At 30.2% G+C, this 19,462-nt stretch overlaps 1 protein-coding gene across 1 annotated transcript in view; it reads right to left on the reverse strand.

The window, feature by feature from the left end:
• Window positions 1–1,327: 1,327 nt before the first annotated feature.
• The window catches only part of LOC144851531 (WD repeat-containing protein 27-like), a 111,660-nt gene continuing 93,525 nt past the window's right edge, over window positions 1,328–19,462 (reverse strand). Inside the window, exon 25 of the mRNA XM_078709044.1 lies at window positions 1,328–1,972. The gene's annotated coding sequence lies outside the window, so the exon portion shown is untranslated. The remainder of the gene's footprint in view (window positions 1,973–19,462) is intronic.

Here is a 19,462-nt window from a genome sequence, read left to right on the forward strand (position 1 = left end):
GGGTTTTATGATTTATAGAGCGAGCTTGTATATTAATTTGGTTGTATTGTACACATATACATATGTTGATTGTACATGGAAAAGATGTCTGAGGAAGTTTTTATTTAGGTGGAATTGTGAAGGGAGTTAACATCATTTGGCATAAAATCATGAAAATTACAAATATTTTCCACACAAGTCTATGACGTGCTGTCTTTAAAAATGTTATAATTCGTCCATAAAAGACAAACAAATTATAGAATTCGTCAATATGCAATATGAATCGAAAATCTCCGAATGATACCGTACAACCGACGTGTCTGATATCATAACTAGGGGTACACAAAAGTGAACTTCAGAAGAGTGTCCACAAACGCATGGCTATTCTATTTTTCGATGGAAAGAGCTATTTTGTGGAAGTTGGAAAATTTCGCAACGCCTCCAGTACGTTTTCTTGAGTAATACTCAAAGTAAGTAAAGCAAAGTAATATACAAATATTTGAAATTGAAGGAAGGGCCCATCTGGAGAGGTGGATTGATAGGCCTACTGTTATACCCTTGCCCTACACCCTTACCCTCTCCACCCTTGGACTACATTACCAATTCAGAGTACAGTATTTTAGTAATAATAAAGTTTGAAACGCCTAAACGATATTTTCCATTGAAAACATTTTTGGAGAACATTTGAGAATATTTCCATGTTTATGAGGCATCTGTCAACTTATTTCCGACTTTTTGCAAAATGTGTTTTAATACACGTAGCTCTCCATAAAGTCACATGGTGTATACCAACCAATGGGGTTGTTTTTATGAGTGTCGTTGTATGTTAAACTTGTGCTATCAACAGGTGCTTGTGATCCACTCGATCACCAGATGTCCAGGAACTTTGCATCCCATTAGAATCAGTCAGGCATTAGAGACTGTCAATATTGTAGATGAAGTTAAAACAGATATTAATACTTCCTTTTATACAGTTAGTTACACTAATAATAAGTAGTACGTGGGATAAAACATTTTTATAACTTATAAAAAAACTTGCAATGCATTTAAAGATGTTTCGTGAATGGTTTACATGGAGGATGCGTGTATTGAAAAGGAAAGACAGCTAAAATAATAACCATATTGAGTTGGAAACTTTGTTTTTAAATATTATACATAAGTTCGAAGCGGATGGTAGTGTAGATTTTTATTTTATTTAGGTTTTTGCTTATTTTATTTTGAATCTCCATTGGGATCCAGCAACACACAGCATTGTCATTTTTTTCAGTAATTTGTCTTTGGAATTATAATAACTCATATATTTCAATTACAAAACATACACAAATACTTTCATTTCTTTATATAGATTTATTGTCATATTCATTTATATATTATATTATTATACAAGATATATTTATTGTCACTTTTGGAAATACAAAAGTAAAACAAGTAAACCATGCAGATAGTAAAAGCAGACAAAACTAAGTAGGTATTGCACAAGGAATCATTAGTCAAAGTTAACATTGTAAATATATAGTTGCGAGTGAGTGAATGCATTTCTTATAGGCCTAGTACTTTTTGAGGTGAGCGGCCAGTCTGTAACGAGTTTGAACAATTTTCAATAATGGACTGTTTTACAATGGATTATATTATAAAGTTAATTTTTCTTTTTTTAATTGCATTTATTATATAGTATATTCAAGACGTTTAGATTTGTCATCATTAACTTTAGTATTTTATTTTTCTATTTAAATTACTTATTTGAAACTATTTCAAGGAAATTTATTTTTTTCTTTGATATATACAGTTTTTTTTTACAGAAGTGAATAACTTTATTAAAACTGCAAAATGGCCTATTTAAAGTCTGATTTTATTAATCTTCATTTTCATGTTTTTGGGGGACAATACATCTTTAATTATCTGCTTATGAGTTATTCTTCCAATAAATCATCATTTTCTCTTTGATCTGATACAGTAGATTGGTTCCAAAAATATACAAAACTTGATTTATTGTCTACCAAAAGAAAAACAAAAAAATGACAAATTAAACGGTGAATAGGTCATTTTTTTCACAAACTTTAAAAAAACAAACAATAAAAAAAATAAAATAAACTGTCAAATTTAACAAGAAATCCATTGATTTCCAGACAATGGGCTTCTGGTTGACTATTCAATGTGGATAACTATTACATGATATTAAAATGGCCTATTCAACAAAAAGTTATATTTTGATGAAGACATATCTGGAGGCCAATTAGAATAGGCTGTATATAGTGGCCTGTAATAAAGGGCTCTACAATTTCAATGAAAATAAGGATGATTAAACTATAGTTTAAAGGAATATAAATACATTCCTCTCTGGTTGTCAACAGTTGGAACACAAGGAGATCAACAATGGGATTTGAACCAGTATGAGCACCAGTTTAGAAAAAATATATTCATCTAGGCCTAATTTATTGTATGTACTTTTAATAAACTGTTGATAAATTAAATAGTTAAGGCATAACTCAGTGTTAAGTACCACTTTTTAGAAAATCGATTGCATCTAACAATTGAATTTCATGTTATTTTAAATAAAATGGTAACTTCTTGAATAATGAACCATTTAATAATTTGTTGTTGTATTGTTGTACTATAAAACACATACAAATGTATCAAATGGGTTAATTAGTCTACAAATGAACAGTTATTGAAAAAGTTCATAAAAATCAATAATTGAACATTGTTTGCAGACATTCACATTTCTAGCAGACAAAAATTATTGATATTTAACAATTTTATATATTTTTTTTATATGATGATAACAGTATGATAATGACATAATGAAAAGATCTTTGGGTTTGAACTTTGAGTTTGACAAAATTTAACAAAGCATCAGCGTAATTTAAACTTGTTTGTTTAAACACAATTTCATTTCTAGCAGACAAAACATATTGAATTTTAAGACTATTGTGCTATGAAACAGTATAAATATGTTAACTTTGGGTTTGATGAAAGCTAACAAAGCCTCTACATCATTTAAATTTATTTAAAATCAATAACATATGACTTTTAATTAACATTTGTTATTCTTCAGTGTAATGTAAAAATAAAAATTGAGTTTGTTAAAGTTTAATAGTCGAATAATCAAATTAATGCATCATTGTTAACCTTATTTTGTTGCTATTACAATGCTTTTGAAACATTTTCATTACATCTTGTTAAAATTGATAAAAGATTAACATCTTATGTTTTCATACAAAGAAATATATTTCTATTATTCTATAGGAACAAAGGAATTAAGAAAATATATATAAACAATTTTTAAGAACACTATAGCAGAAAAAAAATAAAAAAATAAATTGTTTACATGTTGTCCTTTTTTTTCGTAAGATTAGAACCTGTGTTCTGTCATTTACAGGGTGGGTAACCGGCAAAAATCATGACATGACATTATGACTTTTACACGATAACTGAATATTGAAGTTGACCTTCATAAATTAAAAAAATAAAACATATAATTGCTATGTGAACAATATAACTAAGGTCTTGGAATTTCAGAGATTAGAAACATATGTAGGAATTGCTTCTCTGCAAAGCCAATTTGGTCTCTAGGCTGTCATACGACAGATGTAGCGGCAGGAATAACACCTTCAAGCGGCCACGGTTACGATGGCTAGGCTCCCTAGGGTACAGGCAGACAATGTTGTTAAAGAGATGTACAACCTATTGTGTTTTGATTGATTGATTCTAAATTAGGAGTCTGTCAAAACAAATTTAATATTGTCATGGTTTGAAAGAAGACTTTTGGGACAAGAATACACATAAGTTCTATTTAATTACTCATTTATATCTGTATAGTAATAGTAAGGATTGTGTATTTTTGGTTTTATTTTGTGGTGACCATTTGTATCATTCAGCCATCATGTCTCTCAACGCATTAATCTACCAAGTAATGAACTTGGTTGCAATTGTTTGATCTTTACTATTGGGGATTGATTGAGGATGTATGGGATTAATGAGGATTAAGAAGGATTTATGATTGATATAATCTATCAATAAAAAACTACCACAAAATATGATGTAATTTTTAAATAACTTCAATTGGTATATTATATAATATTGAAAAAATAATATTTTATATAGCTGTTTGTTATATAATCTCAAATAATAAAAATATATATCAAGAAAGTTTATATAAATTAATACGCACAGAACAAATTCTAAATCGCTAAATTAATCAAATCGATAAAGATGAGGAAATCTGTAAGAAAAAGCCACCCACAACTGAGATTAACATTATATTTAAATGAAACAATTAAAGTTTTATTTGACAATATGATTTAAAAAAAAAAAAAATAATAATAAATGAAAAGTTTATCAGAAAAAAAATAAATATATAAAATATGTACCATCATATATAAAATAATAAAAGTTAAAATATATATATTGTATATATTCCAAAAATAGCATAAATTATTAATAATGCAATATAAAGCAAAAAAATATATAATTTAATCATAAATTTAATAAAATAAAAGTGCTTTTGTAATACTTATAAGAGATGGATTTCTTAGTCCGTAATTTAAATTAAATTTATTTGATGGCATTTAACACATGTTTCAATAGATAGTCATTTAAACAAAAGGTGTTGCAAATATCTTGACCTTTAGGTTGAATTGCACTACTTTCAACCTAAATTAAATTTAATTTTTAGGTCTATTTTCATTAGGTTATTAAAGTATTTTTGCCACTTTTACATTGTATGAAATTAAGCAATACATCATCTTCTATTTTGTCAATGTCCTACATATTTCATAATATATTTTATTTATTGTTATTGCAAGCAAATAAAGTCATCTCAACTTTGCACTATTTGGAATTAATAATACGTAAATTTTTCCTCTTGTTAGTTATAAATTGTACTGTTCTATATTGTATTTTAGTTATTTATATTTTATGATTTTTATTATTAGGATAATACACTATACCGATTGGTTTGTGTTTCTGTTGCAAAAGCTTTATTCGAAATAAAGTTACTATTATTATAAAGAGCTTTAGCAATGATATAGACAAAAGAAAAGATTGGGAGGCAGAACTAGACCAAACTTAGAACCCCCTGTTGAGGTTGAAAAGTCCACTCAGTCCTGGAAGCACAGATTTAAACAGCTTTTTAACGACAATTTGGAGACAACATTCTTTGAAAATACATAACAAAATAATATAATATAAAACTAGATGTTGAACTTGATGGGACTGCCATTAAGTTGATCAAAAGGCACACGTATTCTATATACTGATTTAAGTTAGATAGGGAATGTTTAAGTAAGGTTTATACTACATAGAACAAAATCCTTTATGATCCCTACTTTGGGAGACCCCTATTCAGGGGACACCCCAATTCAGAAGGCACTTTCTAATGAAACAAATGAGGGAAATATGTTTTAACAGAGCTAATCCCTTTTTTGTTTAATGTGTTCCATTATCTTATCAAACAAAAATAAACTAGATTTAAATTTTTTGTTGATTCACCATATTTACCAATTTACCAAGTGATATATATCCTTTAATTCACTTAAGTCAATAAATATATAAAGATAACTATAAGATTTATAAATTTTAAGAGTGTTTCCCAATAGTCAAAGTCTGAATGTTGCATACAGCAACACAGTAACACAAAATAAATTCTGGTAATGTCAAAGTCACAAATAGCTTTCTATCTAAAATGTGAACTTAGGTTCAGATCGAAAAAAGAAAACATACTTATGACCACATTAACAAGGAAATAAGAGACATTGTTAAAATACTTTGGTGAACCACAAATTGCGAAAGAAATGTGTGAGGCCGACCTTCTGGGCTCAAGAATTCATTCGGTCTGGCTACGTCGCATTATATCCGGCAAATGGAGGTTAAAACCTTTATAGAATGCGACTCCGGTGATGTGATGACCCGTAATTAATCTAACTGAGGGGTATCATTGGAGACTTTATTGGGGTTAAACGTCAGCTAATGAAACAGATGCTGAAGAATTTGGAAACGATTGGAGGGGTAATGTAACGATGTAGATTAGCTTAGTTTTAGTTATGTAACTTCGTCGAAAAAACATTTTCACCACTTTTTATTTTATTTATGAAATATTGGCCATATCATTCAATAGTAGTGAAGTGAAATAAAGTGCTGAACTTTTGTAGTTCTAACTTTTGTAGTTCTATCTTTTGCATTATAATTCAGTGGGTGTGGGCAGGGAAGAGTTAAATTACAGAGTTAATTTAACTCTTGGTCCCTGGTGTGGGGGTTGCAGGGTTCCCTCTTGTATTCGCCTATAACCTGTGCAAATTAAATTTTGGTAAGCCTTGTCTACACTATTAAACTTTATGTGATATGCCCATATATGGACATGATGATGTCATATCACTACCATATTTGGGCACATGACACTTTTTTTGTCAAACTAGTTTCATAGTGTAGACAGAGCTTTAGTTAGTGTGAGGTGTCTATTTCTGTATGAATTGATACTGGCAATACCTCTGACTTAGTTCAGAGGTGGGCTCATGAATATTACAGAAACTAGGACTCTAGCCTTAAAGAGTCACATGGCTTTTACGATGACTTCTTACATATTCACCTTTGGAACACTGGTACTGTATTTAGGAAAACAAATCGATTAATTAAAAAAGTAAATAATGAGGAAGATATTTAGATGATTAGGTTAAGCATAAGAAACAAAACTGTATATATGTAATATTCTTCTTCTCATCTGGGATTTGTTTGGCTTGTTATTTTTATTTGGCCTAGTAATATCTGCGACCGACAATTTCTAAAACAGCAACTGAAATTGATTGATTTACTGATTTCTTCTATATATTTTTTAAATGTTTACTGCTAGACTTTGACCAATATACCATGAGAAACCATCGTAAAAATCTTTCAGCACCTGCTCCGCTTCTAGCTCCAGCAAATAAAATCACATCTCAATGTTTCGATTGCATGCACCATGCGACTATATGCGCCAATAATTTTACTCAAAACAAAAAGTCGCTGTTGCTGATGCAAACATGAACTGGAGCCGGACCGTTGCAGGTGTGAAGTAAAAGAAGAAACTCTTGTTATGAATTTGTATTAACATGAATTTAGTATAACATTCTGTACTGGACCACTGCCAGAATTAAACCCAGGAACTTGTTACTGGAAGTCACACAGGTTAAAACTACCAAGCTATGGTACAAATAAAATGAATGCTAAATAAATAGTTTAAAATATAAAGATGCAAAGGTCATGTTTTGATAGAACAATTATATTTCAATATCAATCCCAGCATGCTTCTAAGATGTTATTACTGCAAACACACAATGATGCAACAAACAAATTACGATGTGTCTATATTTGTTGACATAGTGCTTATTCTATTGACCCTTCATGGCTGGAGGTAACCACAAACAGATGACATGCTTCTACTATTTGAACAGCATGATGTAGCAGAGGGAGTGAGACTTTGAAATTGAATATCTGATGTTACCAAAGTCAAAAAACAAGTTACAGACTTATACTATAAGTACAGTGAATAAATACATTTATGAAAGACAATGAATTTTACAATGTTTCTACTATTTGTACAGCATGATGTAGTAGAGGGAGCAAGACTTTAAAATTGAATACCTGATGTTACCAAAATAAAAAAAGAAGTTATCTTCCAAATAACATTGAAAAGTAGGAATACAGTAAAATTAGCAATAGATTTAGAAAAAAGTTAAGACAAATTCATGAATATTACAACATATTTAGCAATATAGCAAGCTGTTTATAGACCAAGATTTTTTCTGTTTGTTTCTTACCAACTAATTTACGAGAATAAACAAAATTTATACATAAGAACTGGTTTGCTCCAACATATTGTAACGGAGGGAGTGAGGATTATGAATAGAAGCAATAACAACATCAATATGACAGATATAATATTTCAATTGTGAGGTTCAAGGTGAAAAGAACTGTCAAAATATATTATGATGATATTTGTCTGCTGCATCAAATTGAAGAGTTTGTACATTTTTAGAGATTACCAACTTTCAAAATGGAATTGGTTAGGATGAAATGGAATACTGTATAACCCGGGGTATAACCTAAATGGATCGTATATGACCAAGTTTAGTCCTCAGTGGCATGGGTATGAAATTTGGGGGGTAATTAAGAGCTGGGATTGTACTGGGATTGCAGTAACAATGGGATTTACCATACTTTTGTTTTCAACCTAAATTATGGGTGGGGATTATACTCAAGAATACAGTAGGATTAGGACTCGTGGTTAAAATGTGTTACTCTGTCATGGATCAAATATTCTTTTAAAATCAATAATTTTTAATGAAAAGTTAGTTCAGGGCCTTCCTACCAGTACAGTTGGTTAGGTTAAGGACATACCCTTATGATTACATCATTCAAATCAAATCGCAGTGGACTAAATGCCACATATAAACACTTTTCATTTTCCTTAAGTGTCCCTTTTGTGTCAAATTGCTACCACCTAAACAGTGCTCATTTTGTCCAAAGACTAACTGTAACTAACAATGTACTGGGTTCTTTGAAATACAAACAAGCCAGATGTGTATACTGGACCTCTAGTTTTACAGTAAGTCCTTCTAAGAGAAGACTCTACCACCAGAACTATGATCAAGGAGATCCTTTTGAACCTGTGCCAATTTTATGGCTATGGTTGTGGTGCCCATGCATTTTTATCACTCCGGACAAAAATGAATAGTTGTAGCATAATATTTTTATTATCCTATATTTTTATCATTAGTCATGAAGGGTCAGAATATGCTGGATAAAGGAGGAAATTCAAAAAATTATATTAATAAAAAATTGTATTCCCAAACCACTTGGCAGAACAAAGTTACGTACACAGCACAGTAAAATATAAGCAAATAATGATATCTCAATTATAATTGGATGTCTTATTGTTTGGTGATCTCATTATCATGATCTCACCTATATTTGGAGACCTTTGACTGCTTTGTGTGTTGGTAATTTTGCCAATATTGCCCTGATTATGATATCAAATGACCTATAAACATTGACCACTTGAGGAAATCTTTGATTCCATCATATCCTACAAAATTGAATTTGACTATGCCAGCTAAAAATATCACAAAATCAAATTAGTGACTTTTATAGATCAACCTATAGATTACCTACATATTTGAACTTTTTTTTATTCATCATCAGTTGAGGAAAATTGTCTATAAAAATAATTGCAAAACATAGACACACTCCTTTTTTTTTATTTTCGGTTTACGCATTTCTAAAAGATTAAATCTCCCCTTTTCTTGGAAAAAATGAATGATACTACAATACAATATATTTGTTTCTTTATTTATTCTGGAAAAGCTGTTCAATAATTTAAAAGTACTGCTGGTCCACCAAGAGGTCCAGATTTAAAATAAAGACAATGAAAGTAAAAAACAAAAATAAAATATTTTAAAATTCAACTAGACTAGAAGTTCCTTATGATTTTTGTGTATATGTACAGGAAAATTATTCCACAGGATTGATGCTCTGTGATAATTTCTCTTTCTATGAATATTGTTCCCTGCTGGAATATTTAGAGTATTATAGGTAGTAAGACGGAACATTCTCCAATCTCTTTTACTATGATTGCCTAAAGGCTTTTAGAGGGCATAACCTACCATTTCTTTCTACTTTTAAAACAGATTTAGAACATAAAAAATTAAATTATAAATCATAAACTTGAGAGAACAGAAATTCAATTTGAAATATTAACTCAATGTTATTACAGCCAACATATCAACTTTAGAATATGCTCAAGGCATCCGAGATGGTGAGCAGATACAGGCAAAGTTATTATTATAAGAAATTGATTTATAGAATTATGATTCCCACTCAAAGTAGATTAATACATTTAATAAATGAGAAAGCATTGAACACTTCAATACTACATTGACAAATAATATTTAATTATTTAATATTATGTTTTGGAATTTGTCAATTTAGGCTATGATTTGACATATGATGACATATCATATTATAATTTAGTATTTATAGTATTTATTATACATTATTGCAAGTCTTTTCTTATCATGTTTATATTTTACATGAATTTCCTTTGAATAGATATGTGTCTAAAGTAAAGGTTGGTAATGAAGATGAACAACATTGCTCTACTTTACAACTGTCACAACATTCCCAGACCATCAATATATTTAATGTATTTTTCTTTGTAGTTTTATTGTGAATTTCCATTTTAAAGCTCTATCAAAATAGTTTGAGAAAAAAAGTGTGATGTACCCAAATATAGTAGTGATCTATGCCCAAATATGGTAGGGATATGACATCATCATGTCCATATATGGGCACATCACATTTTTTTTGTCACATAAAGTTTGATGGTGTAGACAGAGCTTAAGTAGAACAATACAATTTCTTGAATCTAGTCTAAAATGAGTTTCAGAGTGGATAGTACAAAATTACAGACTAAAAAAGCCAGCTTTAGTTGAATGTATGAAACACCAATAAATACTGCTTTTACAGAAATCCACCCTTATCAATAATTTATTGATTTGTTAATATGAAATCGTAAATAACCTATCAGACACAATCGTACATAAAACGAAAATAAAAAGCTTTTCTAATGCCATTGAGAAAAAAATTATTTCATTTTCCTGACAATAAAGAAATAATGCTTGTGAAAAACGTGTTATATAAGCAGTTCAGTCCGTCACTCTGTTGCCACAGAGACGAAGGATAAACTTTGTTGATAAATTGTACTATCACTAACGCACACATTGTCCACTTGAAAAAATAAAGTAAAGTGTTATTTAGAAATGTCAAAATATTAGTACAGTAAACCAATACAAAAAACATGAAATATTTTTTTGTTTTTGTTTTATTTTTTCATCCTCAATTGAGGAAATTGGGATCAAGTCCTCCATTGAACCTCCAGTCACAGTGTGGCACTACCTTATAAGGTATGTTTTAAGGATCCGAACAAAACATTTCAAATGAGTTAAATATAATTTTATAAACAGGTTTCCAATAAAAATTACCAATCACACTTATTACTTCATTTATGAAAATGTTACTTTAGTTTTTGAGAATTTGTTTAGTTTTAGGTGCACAGAAAAACACAGCTCTCCAACGTCCTACAGTAGTTTGTGATAATGCCAGCGCTCTTCATAAAGTTGTAGGTGCAGAGAAGAACACACCTCAGCAGTGTCCTACAGTAGTTTGTGATAATGCCAGGCTCTTAATAAAGTTTATAGGTGCAGAAAAGAACACACCTCAGCAACGTCCTAGTTCGTGATAGCGCCAAGATCTTAGTCATAACATACTCTAACTATTATAAGAAAAAACACCACTGTAATAGTTACATCATCAATCGTTAAAATTACGAGAGGTAGGTTCATCTAGAGTGTTGCTGATCCAATCTTTCAGAGGAAACATTGCTACGAATGATAAAGACGTTTCGGTCTATCCTGCGCCGGCCGTTTAGGTAGTCTGTGGGAATCAAACGTAAGTGGTTGCATAATTCACAGACGCTTTGAAATGCCCAGTAGAATTTTATGACTAGGCAAATTTTTTTAGATTCCTTTCCTTCGTTCGTAACACAGGATAGGTTGTATAATGATACTCCATAATGAATGTGTCAAAATGTAATGAAAGATGTTGTCATATTCAGTTGATTTCATTAATGTATATTCGTCATAAATAGAAATACATCATTTATTCATTTCAGAATTTAAAGAAAGAAACTTTTGAAGAAAAATATAAAAGGATTTAGTTAGGAACATTATGGATAAAATTCCAGCTGTTTTAAAAATAATTGTTTCTCTTTCTTTTTTTTTACATTTGTGTTAAACAGCGTATAGAGACTATTTGTATTTTGCGCTATACATATTTAAAACCAATAAAACCATTGTTTGTGCTTAGTTTTTTTTTTAATTCTACTTGGTTTTATCATATTATAATAATAATTTATAATAAATAATATTATATTATTCTTTTTTTTAAATCTGTTTTGTAAACTTTTTCAGATGAATCTATTTTATCCCCTTTGTTTTACCCTTTTTTTTAATGAAAATATATTTGCCATTTGCCAGTATGTTATCCATTTTTTTACCATTTTCTATGGTTTTTATTTAGTCTCTATGGTTAAGAGTCCTTATAAAAGTTTATATGCGGGAAGGGGTTGCACATGTACATCTAGCCTATTCCCATGAAATTTATCATGCATTATAAACAAATCTAATGTGAATGTGAAGAAATGAAGAACATTCTAAACTCTTATAAACTCTCCTACAACTGATTTTACAGCTATCTCTGAACCTCAACTATTAGTACAGGAAAACCTGTCCCCAAGAGCTTGGTATATCATTGCAAATGATCTCAGGTTGGTGCGTATTGAACAGTCACCCTTTCTAAGATTCTCTTTTTTAATAATAAGGTTCAAACCAAGCCCTACTTATACTAGCTTAATGCTAGTTAGGTAAACATTCAGATCAGAGAAAAATAATTCCTTAACATTCCCTGACGAAGACCATTGTACATATTTCTTCAAATATTGACACAAAATTATTACCAGTCGGATACCTGTCCTACAAATGAGTGTCTTTGACCTCTCAGTGACCCTAATGTGTAAAGATGGCAAAAAATTGGCGAACAGGTTTTACTATTTTAAGAACTACAATCAGTATGGCGCAGACAGGCTCGAACCCATTCCTATTTGTATCCCATCCAAGAACCTAACTGGGCCCAGAATGAGATAACCTTAAGCCCTGGGGGCCCCTGGGTTTAGCTAATGAATTGTTTACATCCAAAAAAAAACATAGATGTACTGTGACATAAATTGTCCACATTTTTTTTCAAAATTTGTGATTTTCTAGCTAACTTCCAAATCTCTATAATTTTGTTATATTTAGTTCAGTACAGTATGTCAGCCATTGCAGGAAATTCAAGTGAATATTTATTTTAAAATGCAAGAAAATAAACTGGTTTATCTCAGCATCCCTAGTTCTCCCTGTTGGAAACACGTACCATAGTACTAATATTATAATGTTATTAGTCAGTTTAAGATTTTTACTTTCTCAGATACAACAAAATACTTTACTTTCAAAATGAAAGATGTATACATATTTATATTATAAGAAAATCTGATTTTTTAAATAAAATGCATGACTTATTTTTGTGGGACGGGAAAAAAACAAAAAAACTGCACCACAACCGTTTATTTGAGGGGGGAATTTATTCAAAGCAGGGCGTTATGGTAATTATAATGAAGGAACTATACATAATTTTAGATACCTTAAAGCCTTTGACTTTTTCATAGGTTAAATACGCATTTCTATACCTCATAGGTTGATTACAGTAAACCCATTATTTGACTTCATTTAACAAAGCAAGTACCTTTCAGACTTAACACTCTCCCAAAATGTTGAGGTGTCCGATTCACAATCCAATGTGACAGAATATTTATTTTACACCCTATAATCTTTCATCAATGCGAATAAACTGTTCCATATACAATACATTTTAATACCTAATGTTAACCAACTTTTATTTGTTTATTAGGTTTTCTCAACTGTGAATGGTAGAGGGCATGAACTGGCCGGCTTTAGTCTGAAAATATGGTGTTATTATTCACATAAAAAGGAAAAAAATCCATGGTTGACTGACATACAGTACAACAATATCAAAGAATTTCCATCAATTCAATGTGTTTTTAAATTTGTTTACTATTATACAACTTTATATACCAACAATGATGATGGCAAAAAATACTTTACAATTTATATTAATATCTTGTATACATGTAGGTAATGATTGGGCCAAAGACAAGGGATCTTTAAGTAGAGGATATGGGGTACATAATGGGAATAGGAAAGGGCCGAAATGTTATATAGTCTTCCACAAAATCGAGGAGTCACAATTTGGTGAGGTAAACAATTTAAGATTTTAATTCAAATTGTCTTTATGGATTTTGAATCATGATATCAAAGGATATCAAATATTTATTATAATATTTTTTGGTTGAACCATAATATACAAACTTACTTTGTCTTGAGAGTTAAAACTATTGCTTGTATTGTCTGAAAGTAGGCCCTATAGTAGAGTAGCGTATAGATGGCTCACTCTTGTTTTTTTATCGAAAGTCTAATAATTACACCGACCTATGGGTCTCGCACTTGCTTGCACACTGTCTAAATAAGGTTGCGGTAGTAATAGTGAATATAAATAATATTCTATATATAATAGTCTAAATTTACTTTTGTCCCAACACACTCAACATTCAACCAATCACTAGATGGCAAAATCTTGAGTCAATAATGTATTTTTTACCTGATCATTTTCTCTGGGACTTCTGGCATGTAAGCTATAGGGCTTCATTGCCTTTTAAGAAGTCTCAGACATTATGTCAAACAAATAAATCTATACATTTTAAAAACAATTTTCACCATGGTACATAGTATAGTGATCAAAGCCAAATTTTGTTTGTTCAGACTAACTAACTATAACTAATTAAATGATATAATATTCTGGTAGATTTAACTTCTGCTTAATGAGGGGTGTCTAACAAAAGTAAGGTACTTGTTTTCAAATTACTTGTAATCAATGATGTATAAGAATATGGAATAGATATAAGGAATTTGTCACATCAATGTAAACAGATTTTGACATAAAAATCTGAAAAAGTCACAACAGCTTTTGGCACAGGCAAAACCAGTTCAGACCCCCTTAAATTTTGAAAAATTGTAGTGCAAAAGATGGGACATACAATTAGACATTTTTGGGTCCTGGCACTATTTCAAAATCCTGGATCTGCATAACGGAACAGTTTATCTTTAGTATATATTTTTTTTTATATACGAAACCAATACCGATAGTGCATTTACCTCCATACTACCAGTCAGTTGGCCATAAAATTAGTCCAATTTTTGATTAACATTTCAAAAACAAATCCACCTTGGTATAAGAACCTCATCTAGGGTCATCAGTGTTTTATCAATGCAATTAGTATTAAAAAGTTACAAAATACACAGTAATCAAATTAAAAATCACCTTTACACAATTTCAGGAAATTATAGCAAATTAAGACATTTACTTTCAACAACTTCAAACAAAATGATGTCATAATTACAACACCTGAAGGACATACCAACACAGTACAAAGAAAATACTGTATTCATATATAACCTTAAGCAATAATTGAGGACAAACAAATGCATTTATCACTTCTTACTAAACAGGTGACAGACATGATAAGATATTTATATTGAATGAAAGATGAAATATTCATTGTTTCATAAAAGGAAAAACAAAATGTACTTTGGAATCACAAGCCCTTTTCACACAGAAATAATTTAACAGAGAACGACTCTTCCAGGCATAAGCAACGCGATTCAACCGATGCAATGTATGAAATGCCCTTCCAATAATTGTGCTTGCCTGCTTTGACAGATTTTGAAAATGAAATAAAAGTTGCACTGACACCCCCAACCAAATGGTGGAGTCTGTCACACATTTCAAATCTGTTATGTTGGTAACTATGAGCCTATTTGCTTGCTGTCCTAGCACATTTACTGCTGGTCATTAGTTTTAAAAGGGTGTTTCATGTAAAAGAGGATTCTCTTGTGAAACATTACATTTTTAACTATAATTTATATTATTAATAGAAATAATAATTTGAAAAACTTCCTTAATTATTCAAATAATTTTATCTTTTAATAAAATAACGGTATAAGGTCGTACGATACCCTATTTATTTTTTTTATATTCAGGTCTCCATCTACAACAGGACCTAATTCTGACCAATAGAGAACCTCAGCTCATGAAAAACTCCCCAAAGGAATTGCTTGTACTATCATAAATTATAAGTGAACTGTAATGAAATTATCTGCAATTAGACCATCAATGTGAATTCCCAAAGCAGTATTTGTTTTTAAGTACTGTTAATAATTGGAAATTCTTTACATCCACCTTAAGACGTCCTGTACATCAAGAAACATGAAATTAGTGTCAAAGTTAAATCTGAGAACTTCCAATTTTATTTGATTCAGACGTTAAAAACAAAAATCCTATAATAATTTCATCTATCCAAATAATTACAATTTCAGTTTTCATTTCATTTACCTTTTTTAAAGCAATTTATTAACAAAAAGATAATGCAAAAGTTGTGCATAAACGAATAATAATAAGATTATACACGCTTGTCTTTTTCAGGAGCCAACAATTTTTGTCCCTTTTGTGAAAAATAATCCTGGCTATGGATTTGCATATTTATGCACACAACGCATAAGAAGTTGATAAATTACTGAAATATGCTGGGATCAGTTTGATCCATATTATCCTAGGGGCATTCTCTCCAACCTACTTGCTATAGAAACTGGGGAATAGGCTATCTATGATAAGTGGCTCAGACAAGAAATTTAATTTACTTCAACTTTTTTTGCTTTAATTTTTAACCTTTGTAACACATTCTTGTCTTGATTTGATTCGAAGTAGGTCGACTTAAAATAGAGATGATTCAGTTTTAAACTCAAACGGATCTTTTCTTACTTTTACCATGAATCCATCAACTTTATTCAACGCATAGAAACCAAAAATGTTAATGAAATATTTCTATTTTAAATTTAAAGCTACGATACAAAACTAATTTCAATCTTTTATGTTAGGTGCAAGCCACAGACGCTAAAAAGTCAAGTCTGTGAAAGAGGGATACACAAGAAATAAAATCCTTTTTGTTCTTAGATCCCTTAAAAGTGCATGTACAGGACTTTATATCTTTAATGACCCCACCCAGACACTAGATCTTTCCTAAATTTTAGAAAATACAATAAAATACAGAAGAACCTGTTTCTATTTACGGGACACTCCTATTAAGGGAACACAGTTTGTTTGGTCCATAGTGGATTCTACTGTAAATAACTTTATGCTAATCTCAGCACTTCATTCAATATTTTTAGGACCGGTATCATTTAGAAATGCACAGAGACCATCTCAACATAGGACCAACAGCTTTATATCTCATCTGAAAGATGATGTACTAATAACTTTATTTAATCATAATGAAAGCTCTACTAATCTCAATGGCAGATTTGACATTTTCAAAATACTGCAACAGTACTATGATGGAGATATAGATTGATAGAGATTTATATATCATTCGTTTTAAATCTTTTTAATAGGGCTCTTGTATAATATCTAAGTCAAGAATGTGGAAGGACAGAATGACGATTAGGTTTGCCTCGTTAATGATGAGAAATCTCAATTGAAGCTTATCAATCAACTTTTATTTTGGGAAGTTGACCATACATAATAAATAAATAAGTTTCTAATCATGCGTCACCACATAAGGGATATCACTCAGGATCTTCTTTTTTTTTGGTTCATGTAAGAAATACGTCCTGCATTGGCAAGAAAACATAGGATGTATAAATATCACAAGTCAGTCACTTGTAGCAAATGAACAACAACAAACACAGAATACCAGGAAAACAAGAATGTAGGTACAAGGGTTGATGATAACTTGATATCTTGAGTGGAGCAGAGTTTGGTTGGAGATGGGTTGAGGGGGCAATAGTTTCCAGAAGTATGCAGCTAACAACAAAAAAGGGATCTGAAACAAAATTTCGGTATGCGCTATACTCTGGTTTATTTGTCTGTATGTAAAAACTACTGAATGATGCATCATCTAATATAATACACGACAAGCAACTTCTCTATTTCACAATTCTATATCCAGCAATTATTTTACCCTTGAGAAATAAAAGAGTGTATAGCATACAGCCATAAACAGTAGTTACTGGACTTCTGCCATATTGCCAATTGACCTACTGTATTTGCCTTTAAAGATATAGTCGATTTAATGTTCAGGATCTTTTTTTTATTTGATAAATAATTATGAGATAAACATCAGTTATTGAAAATGAGATAAATATCAATTATTGAAAAGAAGTCTTGGCCTTATTTTTTGAGTATGAATGGTTTTTAATAAATAAATTATTTTTTACGGCAACAAAAAAATGATTTTCTCATGATTATTAGTATTCCTGATGGTCAACATGTAGAAACATTTAGCACTACTCCTGCCTACCAATTCAGTTTAGTATCTTTGAATTAAGGTTCAACAAGGAAGTTAGTAAATTCTAACTTTATTCTAAAAAATAAAGTTAAAAATGATTTATACTTATAAAGTCAAAGGATTGCCTATGATTTACTTTGTTTTGTAACCAGCCTCAGTCACACCTAATGATCCTGTCATTTTGGGGGTAAGGTGCTAACAAATTTTCCTCAAATACACACGAACACAAACAATCAAAACTTGTGTAAAAACTGACCCATAGGGTCAATATGTGATCTTATTAAAGTGTTACTAATAAATAATGAAATATATTTAAGTTACTCAACATAGCTAAAAAAATATTCATAATTTATGATACTCAATACACTTGACTGCAAGAATTATAAAGTAAAACAAGGCTCAAGACAAATTAAACAGAAGGCGATGAATTTGGGGTAATGCTCATTGACCAAATCAAAATTATGTAGGATTTATATAATATATTTGAATAGTAGTAATACTAATAGTATATTCAAAAGGTAAAACTTCAAATGATTTATACTATATACTCTATTCTTTTTTTTAATGGATCTTGAAATCAATTTTGTGTATTAATTGTGTTTGTATTATTTTTCTTTGTTGATATGGAAATGATTATCAAGATGTATTATAGGCCTAGTAAAGTTTTATTTTTCTGTTTGCCCATTACTTTCTGACACAGTTTTGCCTTTTCCTGAAAATGGTCAGTAATTACTTTGACTTGAAAGAGAAAGAGTTCAGCAAATAAATAAATCAAATATCCTTACTTTTAAAAACTTAATCATCAGTAATAAACCTTGACTTTTAAAAGAAGTGTAACTTATAGAAACTCACATTTTCTAACCATGAATCATTCATCAAACATCTTTCAACCACTACTTTTCAGTTTGTTATGATTGATAGAATTTACTGCTCAATTTGATCTAAACATGTAAATCTTTAACTTGGGGTTTGTGAATGCTTCAGGGTATGAATGCAGATACGTAGATAAGGGGTATCTAATCAGGCATCTGCGACAAAAACGAGAAAAGTCAAAATCAGAAGCAAGGTGCTACTAAAAAGTTAGTGATATAAGGTACAATGTGGATCAGAAGAAAGTTTGTCACTAACATTGGTTAAAGTTAATAAACTTTACAAAAACTGGATCAAAAGTCAAGTTCTCCTTCTTAAAATTAAACTAAAAGTAAAATTCTCTAGTTAATTAGAAACTGTACAAATACTGGTTCAAAATTAAAATTTAAATTGTACAAAATCAAATTCTCTTGCTAAGACGTTTACAGTAACATACAGTACAGACCTATACTAAAACTGGGTAAAGTTAAATAAATTATTGGCTAAATTTCACCAAAAAAAAAGTCATTTTATGATCATTTGTCATACTTTTGCATATTATTTCAGGTATATCATTATTTATTCATAACA

Source organism: Antedon bifida, chromosome 9 (assembly GCF_963402885.1).
Source record: "Antedon bifida chromosome 9, ecAntBifi1.1, whole genome shotgun sequence".
NCBI classification, from domain to species: Eukaryota; Metazoa; Echinodermata; class Crinoidea; order Comatulida; family Antedonidae; genus Antedon; species Antedon bifida.